This window comes from Pan troglodytes, chromosome 6 (genome assembly GCF_028858775.2).
Source record: "Pan troglodytes isolate AG18354 chromosome 6, NHGRI_mPanTro3-v2.0_pri, whole genome shotgun sequence".
NCBI lineage: Eukaryota > Metazoa > Chordata > Mammalia > Primates > Hominidae > Pan > Pan troglodytes.
This window is the reverse complement of record NC_072404.2, coordinates 172,553,958-172,571,949: the sequence shown is the minus strand read 5'-3', so window position 1 is coordinate 172,571,949 and position 17,992 is coordinate 172,553,958. Positions and strand designations below refer to the sequence as shown.

The following is a 17,992-nucleotide window of genomic DNA, read 5'->3' as shown; positions in this document are numbered from 1 at the left end:
TTCTGAAATCAAGATTTAATTTAGGGATGATACTCACTGTCTCATGTCAAATGGGTCCCAATCAAAGGTGTCTGGGTCCTGACCCACCTCCCCAGCTCCCCAAGCTCCCCAGAACCAGGTCTGGACACTGCAGGGCTGAGGGCTGCTGGTCCTGAATGCTCTGCCGGAGAGGGGACAGTCCTGGAGCGAGGCTTCCAGAGGGGCTGAGAGACCCCCACTCCTTCAAGGCCTGACTTCACAGGACCCCTCTCTGTGTCCAGGCAGAGCAGTTGGGAGACCTGGGGAAGGTGGTATCAGGGGCTATGGGAAGCAGGCACAGCAGAGACAGCAGACGAGGCTTGGGGTGTGCAGGGTGTGTGTGTCTGTGTGCGCATGCTGTAGTGTGTGTGTGTGCATGTCTGTGTGTATATGTGTGCATCTCTGTGCATGTATATGCATGTGTGTCTGTGTGCATCTGTGCACGTGCATCTATGTGTGTGCATGCATGTGTGCCTGTCTTTGCATGCATGTGCATGTGTGTGTGTGTGTGCATGCATGTGTGCATGTCTTTGCATGCATGTGCATGTGTGCGTGTGTCCGTGTCTGTGTGTTCATCTGTGCACGTGCATGTATGTGTGTGTGCATGTGTGCATCTGTGTACACATTTGTGTCAATGTGAGGGATGGTAGGGTAGAGAAGTCCCAGAGATGAGGCCCTGGGGGACAGCAACGGGATGGTGGAGGGAGGCACCAGCAGTCTCTGACCATCTGGAAGGCTGGGACTGCACAGAAGAAAGTGACGAAGCCACCTTGCAGCTCTGAGCAGTGAGGGCCCAAGAGGGCGAACCAGCCCACAGCAGTGTCCGAGGGACCAGCTGACAGCAGCTTTCGGGTGTTGGGCTCGGCTGCACAGTGCATGGCGCTGGGAACTTGCAGGGCCCTCCTCTGTTGAAATTCCTTAGCAACGACCAAGGAGGTGTCCTCTTTGTGTCAAGAGAGAATTCAGACCCAGAGATGCCACATGGGGCTCCAGGATCTCTCTCAGGCTGAGCAGCTGCTGACCAGTGCAGCCTCCATATGCTGTGTGCAGCCCACAGGGCCATGCCATGGCTGGATTTCAGCTCCAACTTGGCCCTCTGCCAGGGCCCTTGTGCAGTGCACAACATGTACAACTGGACTGGGGTGGGGGGAAGTGAGGACGTCTGGCCTGCATGAAGAAGCACAGAGAAACATCAGTGTAGACTCCTGGCTCCCCCTGGCTTGGGGATGCTGAAGCCCTGCTAGCTGTAAGGGGATGGGGAGGCCTCCACCCTTTCCAGGGGATGTGGAAGGAACACACTCCCCAACTCCATGCCTCAGATCCTGTTCCCTGGAGCCAGCCCTGTCCTGATCGTCCGAGAGGTCTCATCCTACTCTCTTCCTGCCCCAAAGCTTCTGGGCAACCCCTGCCCAGACCCCGAGGCAGTACCAGGCTCCACTCAGCAGCAGTGCCAGGGCTCAGGGGGCTGGCACTCGGTTCCTTGTTAGGGTGGGTATGGTAAGCAGGACCACACCCCAGGGAGGAAGCCTGGGTCCTCTGGGACGTCAGGTGCTGGCACCCAACAGGGCTGGGCTCAGAGATGCTGGAGGAGTGAGAGAGCGGCTGGGGCCGACCACAAGCCCTGCCCCAGGCACTGGCTGACCATCACCTTTTCCCAGGGAGGCCCCTAGCGGCCACCCTGCCTCTGCACCACCTGCCTGGGGCAAAACACCAGCCGGGCCCCGCAGAGGGCACGACCCAAAGAGCCTGGACCACCCGGTCTCCTGGGCCCACCTTCTCCATGTCGGCAGCTCCCCCAACCCAGTCACCTTCCAGGAAACCCCCAGGATGCAGGCGAAGCCCCTGAGCAGGTGAGGAAGTTCAGACACCTGAGGCTATCGTGGGAGACCCGGGTCCTTGTAAAGAGCCCCCACCCTCCCCAGCTTGGAGGCCCTTGCCTCTGCCTGCCAGCTCTCCAATACCCAGGCCCACAGCAGGAGCCCAGGCTTCCCAGACTGGCAGCACCCTGGGTGTCAGAGACACCCGCCCTGCCTGCAGCCTCAGGACACGTGGCTGGCATCGTTCCTGCAACTCCCATCACAGGACTCGCCTGGGGCACTTGCTGGAAACCCAATTTCCGGGGCCCAGCCCAAGCCCACTGCATCCAGGTCTCTGTGAGCAGAGCTAGAAATCAGGGTTTTTAATGGGTGCTGTGAGGCTCGGGGCCAGCAGTTTCGGGAGATGGACTCACCTTCCGCCCCACCGCGGCCACAGCAGCACAGCCAGCACAATCGGAGACGTCCATGCGGCCGCTGACCTTGCCACATGCTCCACTCTGTCCTGTGGGCTTTTTCTTAATTTTCCCTTCCCTGACTCCCTGAACTTTGTTAACCTTTGTAAACTACTCCAAATCCTATTGTGAACAAGACAAAAACCAGAAGTAACACCACCGATGGGATCACATCACACCAAGAGCTCGGCTCAGGAAGTCATCGGACTTCCCAGTGACTGCTGGGATTTTCTAGGAACTTACTCTTTGCCCAGGACAGACCACACATTCAAGCCTGTTCCCAAGCCAGGTGGGGTTGGCGTTAGCCAGCAATGCTGTCCAGATGTGGACACAGGCGTCTGCTGCAACCCTCAGGCCTCACACCCCTGCACAGCTTCATCCCCCAAACCCAAATGCCACAGAAACCCACCCTCCCTGTCAGCACCCTGCCCAGACACACATCTCCGACGGCTTCATGGACGTCCCGTGCACATCCCAGATCTCATGAGGCTGATGCCGCCTCGTGTCCTCAGACGGCCCTCTCAGGTGGCTGCTGCACCCGCCCAGGCAGCCAAGGAAAGCATGTGGGGCCATCCTGGCTCCTCTCCCTCGCATCCCACACCGACACGGGCTGTAGCCTGTGGGGCCATTCCAGCTGCTCTCTGTAAGAGTTAAAGAAAGAGGAAAGAAACAGGAAAGCAGCTCCACAGTCAAGGACAGGTTTATTTCAGAGAATAAACCTGAGAGGGCCTTCTGGCCAATTTTGGTCAGGAGTGTTCTTTCTTACAGATTAAGGACATTTAAGGGTTTGGAAGCAGGGAGCTTATCATAGGTTCGGAATGTTTCTATGTCCCAGCTGCTCTCCCCTCCCACCCCACACCAATAGCTGCCGCTGCCTCTAGTCTGGAAATACAGAGAACCCAGCCTCCTGCACCCACCTCCGCAGCTGTCTCCAAATCCCAGCCACCGCGCCTCCTCCCTGGGTGGCTGGAAAGCCTCTGGGTGTGTCTCTCCACTCCAGGGCCCCCGAGGGCCCCTCCCAACATGGCTCCAGGAGCTTGCGAGTCCCTTCTTCTGCCCCTTCGCTTCCTAAAAATCTCAGAGCTGTCGGGTACAGCAGAGCAAGGCAGATACTTGTGCCAGGTGTGGTGGAGCTGCAGACACCCAGAGCAGGGCAACCAGAGACCACAGGGCAGGGTGGGCGGAACACAGGAGGGGAGGGGAGGCACCGGAGATGCAGCCCCGTGGGAGGGATATGCCAGGAGCCTCAGAGCTCCAGTGGTTTAGGAAGCCTGTCCCGTCACCCCCTTGGGTGGGTGTCTACTCCCTCGTCCTCCCCCACACTGAGGGTGGCGCACCTGCTCAGGAGCCAGGGTCCCAGGCCCTGGAGCCACCCCCAATGCCACAGCCCCCAGTCTCCATGCCACTGTCGGCAGGCGAGGAGGTGCCTCGAGCTGACGCTGGCCAAGAGGGTCTTGTGTCCCCAGCAGTATCAGCGTCTGTCACGGTTAGGAATTCCGCAGATTCTTTTAAACGGTGCCGGTCACCACCAGAGGGAAACAGACAGATATCACTCTGTAAATAAAACTAATCCAACTGTCTAAATTTCCAATTTCTACTTCTGTTCTTACTAAGTTGCTTGATTTGTTTGCCTTGTATTGAAATAAAAGCTTATTAAACATACTGAAGCTTGTGATCATTTTAGGTGCTTGCCTAAAACATGCTGTGGTAATAAACGCCCCGTTACCCCTCAGCAGGCTCCCGTCCTTCCAAAGTGGTGAACGCCAGCGTATGCTGGGACCTACCCCGCTTCCATCCCCTGCCCTGCTGTCTGGGCAGGGAGAAGCCACAGCCTCCACCCTCCTTTAACCTGAGAGTCCTCTGCCTGGCTCCATTCCCTGATTTCTGTGGGAATAACGTTTTCTCCTGCTTGTCTGCATGTCTCAAGGACCAAATGTTTGTGTTCCCCTGAGTCCATCTGCGGCAGCCCTGACCCCCAGGGCAGACCCCAAGGTCACAGATGTGGCCTCTAAGGGACTCACTAAGGTTAGATGAGGTCGCGAGGGTGAGACCCATGGTGGGATCAGCGCCCTTATCAGAGGAGACACCAGAACTCTCTCCCGCATGTGAGGGCACAGCAAGAAGATGGCTGTGCAGAAGGGCCCCCACCAGAAACTGAATCAGCCACACCATGACTTTGGGCCTCCCACCCCCACAGCTGGGAGATAAAAGTCTGCTGTGGTGGTGGCCCGAGCAGACTAAGACAGTGTCCACTTTGGGGCAGCTTGGTCAGGTCCATCTCGGGATTAGGATGTTACAAGCCTGCCCACGCACCTGCCCCTTTTCCCTCACTGGATGGACTGCCTGCTGGGCTACCCCAGGGAGGCCGCAGTGCTCCTGTCTGCGGCATTCATCGTGGAAGCCGCCCCCTTCGAGGCTGCCACAGAGCCCAGGGGCTGCACGACTCAGATTGTTACAGATCAAAATCATCTGAAACAGAAGGTCAGGAAGGCAGAGCCCCAAAGCACAGGGCGGCTGTGGGAGGAGACCCCGCCTGGCCGAGCCCACTGGCCTGGAAGCTGGCCCAGCCAGGAGCTGAAAATCAAAAATTGCCTCTTGTAATCTCAGCACTTTGGGAGGCAGAGGTGGGTGGATGACCTGAGGTCAGGAGTTTGAGACCAGCCTGGCCAACATGGTGAAACCCTGTCTCAACTAAAAATACAATAATTTACCGGGTTAAATCTCAGCTACTCGGGAGGCTGAGGCAGGAGAATCTCTTGAACCCGGGCGGCAGAGGTTGAAGTGAGCCGAGATCGCGCCACTGCACTCCAGACTCCAGCCTGGACGAGAGGGCGAGACTCGGTCTCAAAAAAAGAAAAAGAAAAGAAAAGAAAATTGCCTCTTGTGCTGTTGTTTTCCAGGCTCCCAGCTCCCATGGAAGTTGGAAAGGGGTCCTCAGGACATCCGAATCCCTCAGAAACAGCACGAAGGGAGGTGAGGTGCGATCCACAATAATGAAACCGTTCTTCCCACAGTGCGCGTCAGGCAGAAGCCAAAATGACGGAGGCCTTTGGTGCAACGGAATCAACTTTGATTTCAGCACAAAACCGAAAGGGGCAAGAAGCGTTTGAGCGGGAGACAAAAGTCGCTTTAAAGGTCACACCTTCAAACGTCGTGGTAACAAAAACATGAAATCAAAATCATTTTCTCTGATCTGGAAGTAAAGGTCGAATCGACAAGCCTTTGAGTGAGTTTGGAAAACAGCGATCTTTTCATTGTTTGCCAGCCCTGGCCTCCCAACAGGTATTGGGCCCCACCTCCATGAGACGCAGGTCTTTATTCTCCAACAAAAGGAAGGAAAGGTCGAGAGAGAGCGGAGCAGGAGGACAGGGGCGTTCACGGGCGGGAGAGGGGCGTTCACGGGCGGGAGAGGGGCGTTCACGGGCGGGAGAGGGGCGTTCACGGGCGGGAGAGGGGCGTTCACGGGAGGGAGAGGGACGTTCACAGGCAGGAGGAGAGGGACGTTCACAGGCAGGAGGCACCACGGCTGCCAAGCCCAAGGGGATCCCTCTACAAGCTCAAATGTACCTTAGAGTTGAGCCAAAGTCTGCTCTGGGACTTCCTCCTCAGAAGGCCAAACTCCTCCCCAACCAGCATCTCCAGCAGCCCCAGGCACGTGTGTGGCCACCGTGATGTCATCTGCAGGTCAACATCCCCTCCTCAGCCTGATGACACAGATGAGACAGGCCTTTGTTGTGACACTGCGGACATCCGATCATTGACTTTCCAACGGTGAATGTGACGATATCAAATCCTTTCGTAGTCAACATTTATAAAAATGTGAATTTATTTTATTTTTTTAATTATACTTTAAGTTCTAGAGTACATGTGCACAACCTGCAGGTTTGTTACGTATGTATACATTTGCCATGTTGGTGTGCTGCACCCATCAACTCGTCATTTACCTTAGGCATATCTCCTAATGCTATCCCTCCCCCTTCTCCCACCCCACAACAGGCCCCGGTGTGTGATGTTCCCCTTCCTGTGTCCAAGTGTTCTCATTGTTTAATTCCCATCGATGAGTGAGAACATGCGGTGTTTGGTTTTCTGTCCTTGCAATAGTTTGCTGAGAATGATGGTTTCCAGCTTCATCCATGTCCCTACAAAGGACATGAACTCATCCTTTTTTATGGCTGCATAGTATTCCATGGTGTATATGTGCCAGATTTTCTTAATCCAGTCTATCATTGATGGACATTTGGGTTGGTTCCAAGTCTTTGCTATTGTGAGTAGTTTCTCAGTAAACATACGTGTGCATGTGTCTTTATAGCAGCATGATTTATAATCCTTTGGGTATATACCCAGTAATGGGATGGCTGGGTCAAATGGTATTTCTAGTTCTAGATCCTTGAGGAATCACCACACTGTCTTCCACAATGGTTGAACTAGTTTACAGTCCCACCAACAGTGTAAAAGTGTTCCTATTTCTCCACATCATTTCCAGCACCTGTTGTTTCCTGACTTTTTAATGATCACCATTCTAACTGGTGTGAGATGGTATCTCATTGTGGTTTTGATTTGCATTTCTCTGATGGCCAGTGATGAGCATTTTTTCATGTGTCTGTTGGCTGCATAAATGTCTTCTTTTGAGAAGTGTCTGTTCATATCCTTTGCCCACTTTTTGATGGGGTTGTTTGTTTTTTTCTTGTAAATTTGTTTGAGTTCTTTGTAGATTCTGGATATTAGCCCTTTGTCAGATGAGTAGATTGCAAAAATTTTCTCCCATTCTGTAGGTTGCCTGTTCATACTGATGGTAGTTTCTTTAGCTGTGCAGAAGCTCTTTAGTTTAATTAGATCCCATTTGTCAATTTTGGCTTTTGTTGCCATTGCTTTTGGTGTTTTAGACATGAAGTCCTTGCCCATGCCTACGTCCTGAATGGTGTTGCCTAGGTTTTCTTCTAGGGTTTTTATGGCTTTAGGTCTAACATTTAAGTCTTTAATCCATCTTGAATTAATTTTTATATAAGGTGTAAGGAAGGGATCCAGTTTCAGCTTTCTACATATAACTAGCCAGTTTTCCCAGCACCATTTATTAAGTAGGGAATCCTTTCCCCATTTCTTGTTTTTGTCAGGTTTGTCAAAGATCAGATAGTTGTAGATATGCGGCATTATTTCTGAGGTCTCTGTTCTGTTCCATTGGTCTATATCTCTGTTTTGGTACCAGTACCATGCTGTTTTGGTTACTGTAGCCTTGTAGTATAGTTTGAAGTCAGGTAGCGTGATGCCTCCAGCTTTGTTCTTTTGGCTTAGGATTGACTTGGCAATGTGGGCTCTTTTTTGGTTCCATATGAACTTTAAAGTAGTTTTTTCCAATTCTGTGAAGAAAGTCATTGGTCTTGATGGGGATGGCATTGAATCTATAAATTACCTTGGGCAGTATGCCATGTTCACTATATTGATTCTTCCTACCCATGAGCATGGAATGTTCTTCCATTTGTTTGTGTCCTCTTTTATTTCGTGGAGCGGTGGTTTGTACTTCTCCTTGAAGAGGTCCATCACATCCCTTGTAAGTTGGATTCCTAGGTATTTTATTCTCTTTGAAGCAACTGTGACTGGGAGTTCACTCATGATTTGGCTCTCTGTTTGTCTGTTATTGGTGTATAAGAATGCTTGTGATTTTTGCACATTGATTTTGTATCCTGAGACTTTTCTGAAGTTGCTTATCAGCTTAAGGAGATTTTGGGCTGAGACAATGGGGTTTTCTAAATATACAATCATGTCATCTGCAAACGGACAATTTGACTTCCTCTTTTCCTAAGTGAATACCCTTTATTTCCTTCTCCTGCCCGATTGCCCTGGCCAGAACTTCCAACACTATGTTGAATAGGAGTGGTGAGAGAAGGCATCCCTGTCTTGTGCCAGTTTTCAAAGGGAATGCTTCCAGTTTTTGCCCATTCAGTATGATATTGGCTGTGGGTTTGTCACAGATAGCTCTTATTGAGATACGTCCCATCAATACCTAATTTATTGAGAGTTTTTAGCATGAAGGACTGTTGAATTTTGTCAAAGACCTTTTCTGCATCTATTGAGATAATCATATGGTTTTTGTCTTTGGTTCTGTTTATATGCTGGATTACGTTTATTGATTTGTGTATGTTGAACCAGCCTTGTATCCCAGGGATGAAGCCCACTTGATCATGGTGGATAAGCTTTTTGATGTGCTGCTGGATTTGGTTTGCCAGTATTTTATTGAGGATTTTTGCATCGATGTTCATCAGGGATATTGGTCTAAAATTCTCCTTTTTTGTTGTGTCTCTGCCAGGCTTTGGTATTAGGATGATGCTGGCCTCATAAAATGAGTTAGGGAGGATTCCCTCTTTTTCTATTGATTGGAATAGTTTCAGAAGGAATGGTACCAGCTCCTCCTTGTACCTCTGGTAGAATTCGGCTATGCATCCGTCTGGTCCTGGACTTTTTTTGGTTGGTAAGCTATTAATTATTGCCTGTTATTGGTCTATTCAGAGATTCAGCTTCTTCCTGGTTTAGTCTTGGGAGAGTGTATGTGTTGAGGAATTTATCCATTTCTTCTAGATTTTCTAGTTTATTTGTGTAGTGGTGTTTATAATATTCTCTGATGGTAGTTTGTATTTCTGTGAGATTGGTGGTGATATCCCCTTTATCATTTTTTATTGCGTCTATTTGATTCTTCTCTCTTTTCTTCTTTATTAGTCTTGCTAACGGTCTATCAATCTTGTTGATCTTTTCAAAAAACCAGCTCCTGGATTCATTGATTTTTGCAGGGTTTTTTTTTTTTTTTTTTTTGTCTCTATCTTCTTCAGTTCTGCTCTGATCTTAGTTATTTCTTGCCTTCTGCTAGCTTTTGAATGTGTTTGCTCTTGCTTCTGTAGTTCTTTTAATTGCGATGTTAGGGTGTCAATTTTAGATCTTTCCTGCTTTCTCTTGTGGGCATTTAGTGCTATAAATTTCCCTCTACACACTGCTTAAAAATATGAATTTAATACTGAAAGGCAGAAAAACAGAGACTCGATCGTATCACAATTATAATCTCTGTAGAATCATCTGATGTAAAGCGTATTCAAACAAAATAACTTTTAAGAATTGTGCATCATTTGCCTGTATTTAGACCATCGTCTTCAGCAATCCCGTTTCGGGAGCACTTTTCAACATGGGGCAAGTTAAAAGTTGAATACTAACTTTGCTGTTTCACAGTTTCACAAATAGGAAAAAGACCAGGTTAACGTCCACTTATATCCAAGAAAACATCTTTGATTCAAATGTAAAAAATAGTGAAAAGAAACATGAGGAACCCAAAACTATCTGGCTTTTCCACCAACCTCGACTGGAAGAAAACATCATGCTATCACCATGAGCAGTCCCTCCCCATCTCCATTACTCTCCCCACTCTCCGTCTCCATCACTCTCCCCCCACCCAACTCTCTCTCTTCCCCTCTGTTTCCCTCTCCCCTCTGTTTCCCTCTCCCCTCTGTTTCCCTCTCCCCTCTCTCTCCCTCTCCCCTCTCTCTCCCTCTCCCCTCTCTCTCCCTCTCCCCTCTCTCTCCCTCTCCCCTCTCTCTCCCTCTCCCCTCTCTCTCCCTCTCCCCTCTCTCTCCCTCTCCCCTCTCTGTCCCTCTCCCCTCTCTCTCCCTCTCCCCTCTCTCTCCCTCTCCCCTCTCTCTCCCTCTCCCCTCTCTCTCCCTCTCCCCTCTCTCTCCCTCTCCCCCTCCCCTCTCTCTCCCTCTCCCCTCTCTCTCCCTCTCCCCTCTCTCTCCCTCTCCCCTCTCTCTCCCTCTCCCCTCTCTCTCCCTCTCCCCTCTCTCTCCCTCTCCCCTCTCTCTCATCTCTCTCCTTCTCCCCATCTCTCTCCTTCTCTCCCCCTCTCTCCCTCTTCCCCACTTCTCCTTCTCTCCCCTCTCTCTCCCTCTCCCTCCTCTCTCCTTCTCTCCCCTCTCTCTCCCTGTCCCCCTCTCCCTCTCCCCTCTCTCTCCCTGTCCCCCTCTCCCTCTCCCCGTCCCCCTCTCCCTCTCCCCTCTCTCTCCCTCTCCCCGTCTGTCTCCCTCTCTCCCTCTCTCTCCTTCTCCCTGTCTCTCTCCTTCTCTCCCCCTCTCTCCCTCTTCCCCTCTCTCTCCTTCTCTCCCCCTCTCTCTCTTTCCCCCTCTCTCCCTCTCCCCTTCGCTCTCCCTGTCTCCTCTCTTTCTCTCCCTCCTCCTCTCTCTCTTTCTCTCCCTCCTCCTCTCTCTCTTTCTCTCCCTCCTCCTGTGTGTCCCCCAGCCTGAGCTTGCATCCTCTTCACCGTACACCTGGCTGTACCCATGACCATTCCCAACAGAAGGAAGCAAAGCTGCCAGTGCCCTCAGCTCTGGGCTTGGAAGTCTCAATATGTCCCTCCTGCCGCACTCTACTGGTCGAAGCTGCAGCCTGTGGGCAGGCCATGCCTTGGAGGGAGTGTCAGGAGGTTGCCCCTCTGACCAGCCAACTCCAGCTTGAACAGAGTAGCACCCAGGAGCCCCTGCAGACAGCACGCAGCTCAGGCCAGGCTCTAGCTCACTCCATCTCTGTGCCAGACTGGGCAGGCAGGCACCACCACGTTGGGTTTCCCACCTTCCCAGGAGGACAGAGCAGTGTGCACATGGGACGCAGGAGGTGTGGGCCTGGGCAGGAGCCCGAGGACATGGGTCCTAGAAGGTGGTGATCAGGGCCTCCCAGGGCAGACCCCTGAGGTCTACACTGGCCCCGAGCAGGACTCACAAAGCTGCCTGTGAAACAGCCATTCTAGAAACAGCAGCAAGGGCTCTGCTGGGCTACACAGCAGCTCTCGCTTGGCCATGCCTTTCTGTGGCATTTAATGGCTCCCCCTCTCTGCCTCTCTCTGTAGCCATGTCTCTCTCTCTCTCTGTCACACACACACACACACACACACACACACACACACATCTCATAATTTAAAACCAGCCCATGCACCATCAGGACCCCTGGGGCTCCTTAATAGCGTCCTGGTCTCTGCACCTGCCTTGTCCCCCGCCCAGGCAGTCCCTGCGGTGCTCACAGACCCTGATGATGAAAGGCCGCAGAACCTCCTCCCAGCCCACCAGGGCTGGCCTCATCCCCAGGAAACAAGCAGCGGGTGTCTGTAATGACTTTCCACACCAGTAAGTGGTCAGCTCCAGAAATAATTACTCACATAAGCAATTTCCCTTTTTATCTAAAGGAGGGAGGGTGTCTTTTGGGTTTGGGGAACAAAAAAATTGCTTTTCATAAGTACTCAATTTAGAATTGTTTGCTAAAATTAAGTGCTTGTTCACCAGACATTTTTAGACTGAGTAATTTTTAACCCATGCCATCTGATAAGTAATCTGTTTGATTAGTTAAAAAAAAAAATACTTGCCATATTTCTGCATGGAATAAATTAAACTTTCTCTGGTCACTGCTCTTGTAGGGAAAGTCAGTGTGCACAGCTTCTACTGCTGTGTTAGACAATGAACAGGGCTGGTCCTTGGATGGACAGAGGCACCACACCCTGCAGGGTCAGCAGGCATGAGAACTGCAGCTCTGCTCTCGGGATTACAACCCAACTGCGGAGGTGAGACCTGCACATTTACACAAAACCATTAGGAATGGAGGGTGTCAAGAAGAGGGAACCCTTAGAACTGTTAGTGGGAATGTAAATTGGTACAGCCATTATGGAAAACAGTATGGAGATGCCTCAAAAAATTAAAAACACAGCCACCATATGATCCAGCAATCCCACTTCTGGGGATATACCCAAAGAAAATGAAATCCAAATCTCAAAGAGATGCCTCCACTCCCGTGTTCACTGGCATATTATTCACAATAGCCAGGATGTGGAAACAGCCTAATATCCATGGACGGATAAACGGGTAAAGAGGATGTGGTGCATACCTGTCCCCAGTGGAATTTTACTCAGTCTTTCAAAAGAAGGAAATCCTGCCATTTGCAACAACATGGATGAACCTGAAGGACATCATGCTAAGTGAAATAAGCTGATCACAGAGGACAAATACCACAATATCTCACTTATCTGTGGAATCTAAAATAGTGCCACTCATAGGAGCAGAGAGTAGGATAGTGGCAGCCAGGAGCTGGGGTGGGAAAGTTGAGGAAGTGTTGGTCAAAGGGTGCAAAGTTCCAGTTACGCAGGGGGAATAAATTCTGGACACCTCATGTCCACCATGGTGACTATAGTTCATAATACTGTATTTTATACTTGAAATTTGCTAAAGCGTAGATCTTAGGTGGTAACACAGAACAAGTTTCTCATTTCTATGGATTTATCCTAAGGGTGTATTTTAGTTGGTGCTGTAGGGGCAGCTAAAACCATAATAGAAGTTGTCCTTGCCTGAAGACCGGATGCCAGAGTTCAGGGAAAACACAGCCTCTGGAAAGGAGGAGGAGAATTTTGAGAGAGAGAAAAGGAGAGAGAGCCATGAACTCTGCCCAGATATCTGGCTAGCTCCTGAAACATGCATGCACAAGGAAGACACAAAGCACACCAGTGGAGAATTTACAAATTTTTCTGAGATTTGAGCTGCCACCCAATAAACAGTTTGCAGTTTGAGATCGATCAGGTTAAACAAACAAATGAACAAATAAACAGGGATAGAGCAAAATCCAGAGTCTCCAGTTAGGCAGACTCTGGGCGGACTCTAGCTGGTCAGACCCCTGAAACTTTCCCAACCAAAAGGAGACAGGGGAAGTGACATTGGGGTACTCCCAGGCCAGGTCGCCACAGGCAACATGATTTCTGCCTCCAACCCCCATACTTGCCCTTCAAACCCAGCCACTGTGTTGTGAGGCAGTCCTGGCCACACGGAGAGCCCACACGTGGGTGTTTGGGCAATAGCCACACTGGGCCCTCAGCCCCCCACTTGCCAGATGTGTGGGTGAGAGCACCTTCAGATGACTCCAGCGTTCAGGCTTCAGTATTCCAGCTGAAACGCCAGGCATCCCAGGAGAGACAATCTGTCCTCACAGTGACCTGTGTGGATTCTGGCCCACAGAAACCACAGACAGGTAATAAATTATGCTTGTTGTTTAACCCCCAACTGTTTGGGGGGTAATTTGTTATGCAGCAATGGATAACTAACAAGAGCCTCAGGAACATGAAAGACCACATCAAATGTTAAACATCCACGGAACTGGAGTCCCATAAAAAGAGGAGAGAAGGGGGCAAAAAATATTTGAAGATGTAATTGTCCAAAAATGCCCAAATTTGGTGAAAGACATAATTTTACAACTTTAAGAAGCTCCATAAGCCTCAAGCTCAATAAATACAAAAGAAAAACAAGCCAAAAAAATCTGGAACACAGCAAATGAAAAATGACACATTATATAGAGAGAAGTAGCAACTCCAGGTACTACTGACATCTCATCAGAAACTATGGAAGCCAGAATATGGTGGAACAACCACCCAAACAAGCTAAAAGAAAAAAAAAAGTCACACAAACTTATACAACCAGTAAAAAATGTCTTTTCAAGATAAATGTAAAATTAAAACATTTTCAGATAAAAGAAGGCTATAATAATTCATCGCCAACAGATCTGGACTACAAGAAATGCTAGAGGAGGTTTTTGAGGCTAAAGAGAAATAATACCCGATGGAAACTTGCACCTTTGGGAAAGAATGAAGAAATCTGAAATTGTAAATAGCCGGATAAATACAAAAGACTAATTTTCCTTTTAATTTAAGACTGTTCAAAGCATGTGACTGTTCAAAGCAAAAAGTAAAACATTTTCTTGTGAGGCTTATAAAGTATGTGGATGTAATACCTATGGCAACTATAGCAGTAAAAAACGGAGGAAGGGGAAGCAGATGGACTTATTTTGCTGCAAGGTTTACAAATGTACATAAGATGTTACACTATTAACCCTAAGAAAACTCTAAGGATGTGCATTGGAATTCCATTAGCAGCCACTTAGAAATGCCGAGAGTATTTATAGCTAAAAAGTCAATAAATCCAGTACAATGGAATTCTAAAAAACATTAACACAATTCAAATGAAGGCAGAATAGGAGGAACAGAGAACCACAACAGAGGAAACAAACAGAAAACAAATAATAAAAGATGCTTAGCTGAGTGTGGTGGCACGTGCTGGTAGTCTAGCTACTTGGGAGGCTGAGATGGGAGGATTGCTTGACCCTGGGAGGCTGAGCCTGCAGTGAGCCATGATCATGCCACTGTACTCAGCCTGGGTGGCAGAGTGAGACTCTGTCCCCTGCCTCCCAAAAAAACAGGCCTAAATCCAACCATATGAACAACTACATTGAATATGAATAGAATAAACACTCCAATTAGAAGACAGATTGTCAGTTTTTGAAAGCAAGATTCAACTATATACTATCTCTAAAAGATTTGCTTTATTTTTTGTCTAATTAGATTCTAGTGTTCTTAGAGATTCACTTTAAATATGAAGACATATTGATTGAAAGTAAATGAAAGGAAAAGAAAATACCATGCAAACAGTAAGCATATGAATACTAGAGAAGCTCTGTGAATATCAGATAAAATAGACATTTAGACAAAATGTATTATTAGAAATAAAGAGGGACGCTTCGTAATGCTGAAGGGAAGGCTCCTCAGAAAGACGTGACAGTCGTAGAGTTGAACCCACCTTGTAACAGCTTCTGAACACATGACGCAAACATCCAGAGTTAAAGGGAGAAATAAATGATTCCACAATCGTAATTAGGGACGTCAACATCCCTCAACAAAAATATCAGTAAAGACAAATATCTGAACAACACCATCCATCACCTTGACCCAAATGATGAACACTGCACCCACCGCCTGGAAAATACACATTCTTCTCCACTGCACGTGGCACATTCAACAAGAGAAAGCAGATGCTGGGCCAAAAATGAAATCCAGTGACATTAACAGCATTAAAATAAGGGTGTTGGGACCATGCGTGGTGGTTCACGCCTGTAATCCCAGCACTTTGGGAGGCCAAGGGGGAGCGGATGACCTGAGGTCAGGAGTTCAAGACCAGCCTGACCAACATGGAGAAAACCCGTCTCTACTAAAAATACAAAATTAGGCGGACATGGTGGCGCATGCCTGTAATCCCAGCTACTCGGGAGGCTGAGGCAAAAGAATCATTTGAACCTGGGAGACAGAGGTTGCAGTGAGCTGAGATCGTGCCATTGCACTCCAGCCTGGGCAACAAGAGCAAAACTCCGTCTCAGAAAAAAAAATAAAATAAGTGTGTTGGACTTGGATGGTCTCTAAGATTTACCATGTTAAACTTCAAATGAAGTGGCGTAACTCTAAGTCCTAAAAGAGCTTGAGAGCGAGAGAGAGAACAACAGAGGGAGAACCCATTTCTTTATAGGTGCCATTGAGGAGAAGTTGGAGAACTGAAGCATCTCATGGGAGGAGTAAATCAGATAAAACTTCAAGGGCCTCCTCTGGCCCCATGATTCTGTGATTGTGTGTGATTTCCAGGCGCTATGCTGGGCACCTCATGCACGTGGGCTGTTTCATGCCCACAGCAGCTTTGGGAGGTAGAAAGCATGATTTCTGTCTTGCAAGCTGTTTGGAAAGATTAATTTTTCCTTCACCAGCAGTAAGTGGCAGAACCAAGGCAGGATTACAATCTCACATGATCTCAAAGCTCAGATGATTAACCACAGTCTGTATTTTTGTATTAGACCAATTGAGGCTCACAGGCAAAACTTTGATGCCCTGAAGATCCTAGAATGACTTAAAAATTATCAGAGGATGCTTTCACTTTGGCACGATTCCCCCAGCACACCATTGCCTCATTGTCTCCCTGTCCTTGCAGCCTCTGCTCCTGGAGATGGGGAGCTGGGTTTACCTGGTTCAGCAGCACTTCCCTGGAACAAACTACGTCTGGTACACAGAATAGGCAGTTAATCCATGTGAGTTAAATAAGTAAATAGAATTAACAGATAAATTGCATTTTAATGTAAGGCAAATCCTGAAATGCAAACCTCCAACTGCTATGTGCCCCTCCAAAAACACCAGGCATCCTGGGAGAGACAATCTGTCTTCTGCAGACCCTGGCTTTCCCATGTAGACCCTTCCGGGTTTCCTCTCCTTTTTCCCATTCTGATTTTTAATGCTGGACTCACCCAAGCTGTCCTAAAACAGCAACAGGAAGTGCACGACGCACCACCTCTTCCTCACCGCTTCCTCTGGCAGGCAAAGGCTCCCTGTGCTGTCGGCATTAGTCAGGATACGTCACAGTAGCCATGGTACTAAAAAAAAAACCAAAAAACCCTGAACCTCAGGGGCTCACAGAAGAGGTTTCCTGCTTGCTCGTGCAACGTCCACTGGGAAGTGGAGTCCTCTTGAGGCTTGTCTCCACGTGGTGACTCAGGGCCATGCTGCCTGCATGTTGTGATGTATCATCTCCCTGACGTGGCCTTTGCTCCTGCTGCAGAGGGAAGAGAGGGCTGAGAGGCTGGTGGGATGTTTTAGGGCCAGGCCTGGACACAGGTCACACAGGAGGCCCCAGCGGACTCCAGAGAAGGTGGGACAGTGCAGTCTTCCTGTGCTCAGGAGAGGACCCAGCATGGTGAACTAAGCTGCCCCTGACACACCAGCTGGCTCAATGCTCAGCTGAGAAAACTCTTCCTTCTCACAGGGGTTTCCTGGGCAAGTCCTCCGCAACCACTCCACCCCCTCCCTCCTCTGCCTCTGGCCTCTGCTCTCCAGGGAAGTCTCCGCAGATGCCTGTCTCTCTCCCTTCCTCTGTTTCCCTGTTTCCCCTCCTTGTAAATTAAAAACTTCTCTGATTACTTCTGAAAATCATAAGAATAAGGCTAATATTCAATTTTTACAAAACAAAGTTAAGCCATAAATCTCGAAGTGCAGCTAGACATATTAATGAAACAGCACCTTTTATCTCGAACGCCCTTGGACGGATCCCGGCTTCCCTTCGGAATATCGATGGCTCACCTTCCATGGCCTCCCATGATCATGTTTTTCATTTGACCACCAGGGATCAAAATAACTTTTAAAAAAGCAATTGTATTCTGTTCTGTCTAATTACTGGTGTTTCCCCCTATGGTTTTCTACTATTAAGGGTTTCTAGGAGCCGGCCAGGAATCTCAACAGCATCTATGACGTTGTCATTGTGGAAAACACGTTCTGAATTCGAAACAACCGGTGCACCCACACACTTCATATTTGGAAGTAAGGCCCCTTCTGTATTTTAACTCTTTGGAAACTTGTAAAGTATATATGGTAAATGGAGTAACTTGCAACTATCTAAAATATTAACTAGAGCAATGGTTTTCTGACCATTTCGCTCAATAGAAGCTGCTGTCGTAAAGAAACTCAGACCCCTCACGTGTTCAGAAATGACGTCCCTTCCAGCAAGAGCTGGAACGTTTTCAGACCTGTCTTCAATGCCCCGCCCACTGCGGAACGATGTGGCTGGGTGTCTCAGACGCCACGGCTCACCCTGAAGCCACAAAAGCTAATAAGCCACTGAAACACGTGGAAATCCCCCTACAACGCTGGAAGCTGGAAACGCTGGAAACGTGCAGGCTGTTAGTGATCAGAGAAACAAACGTGCACAATGGCTCTGAGTGAACGGCAATGCACGCAGTAATTCTCCAAACGACGGCAAAAGCTGTGTGCCAGGTTCTACCGGTAAATTTGGAGGTTTAGCAGTTGCAAGGTGTCTTCCCATCACCTCGGCAAACTTGCCTTCCTTTACC

General features: G+C 48.9%; 1 long non-coding RNA gene across 1 annotated transcript; it reads right to left on the bottom strand.

The window, feature by feature from the left end:
• On the bottom strand, positions 1–17,658 carry LOC107976005 (uncharacterized). Its single transcript, XR_010159090.1, has 8 exons — positions 17,166–17,658; positions 16,397–16,522; positions 5,855–5,991; positions 3,625–3,792; positions 3,205–3,370; positions 2,727–2,928; positions 2,249–2,410; positions 1–1,185 (listed from the first exon to the last, which is right to left on the bottom strand). It is a non-coding gene; the product is annotated as an uncharacterized LOC107976005 (long non-coding RNA).
• Between the last annotated feature and the right edge of the window lie 334 nt (positions 17,659–17,992).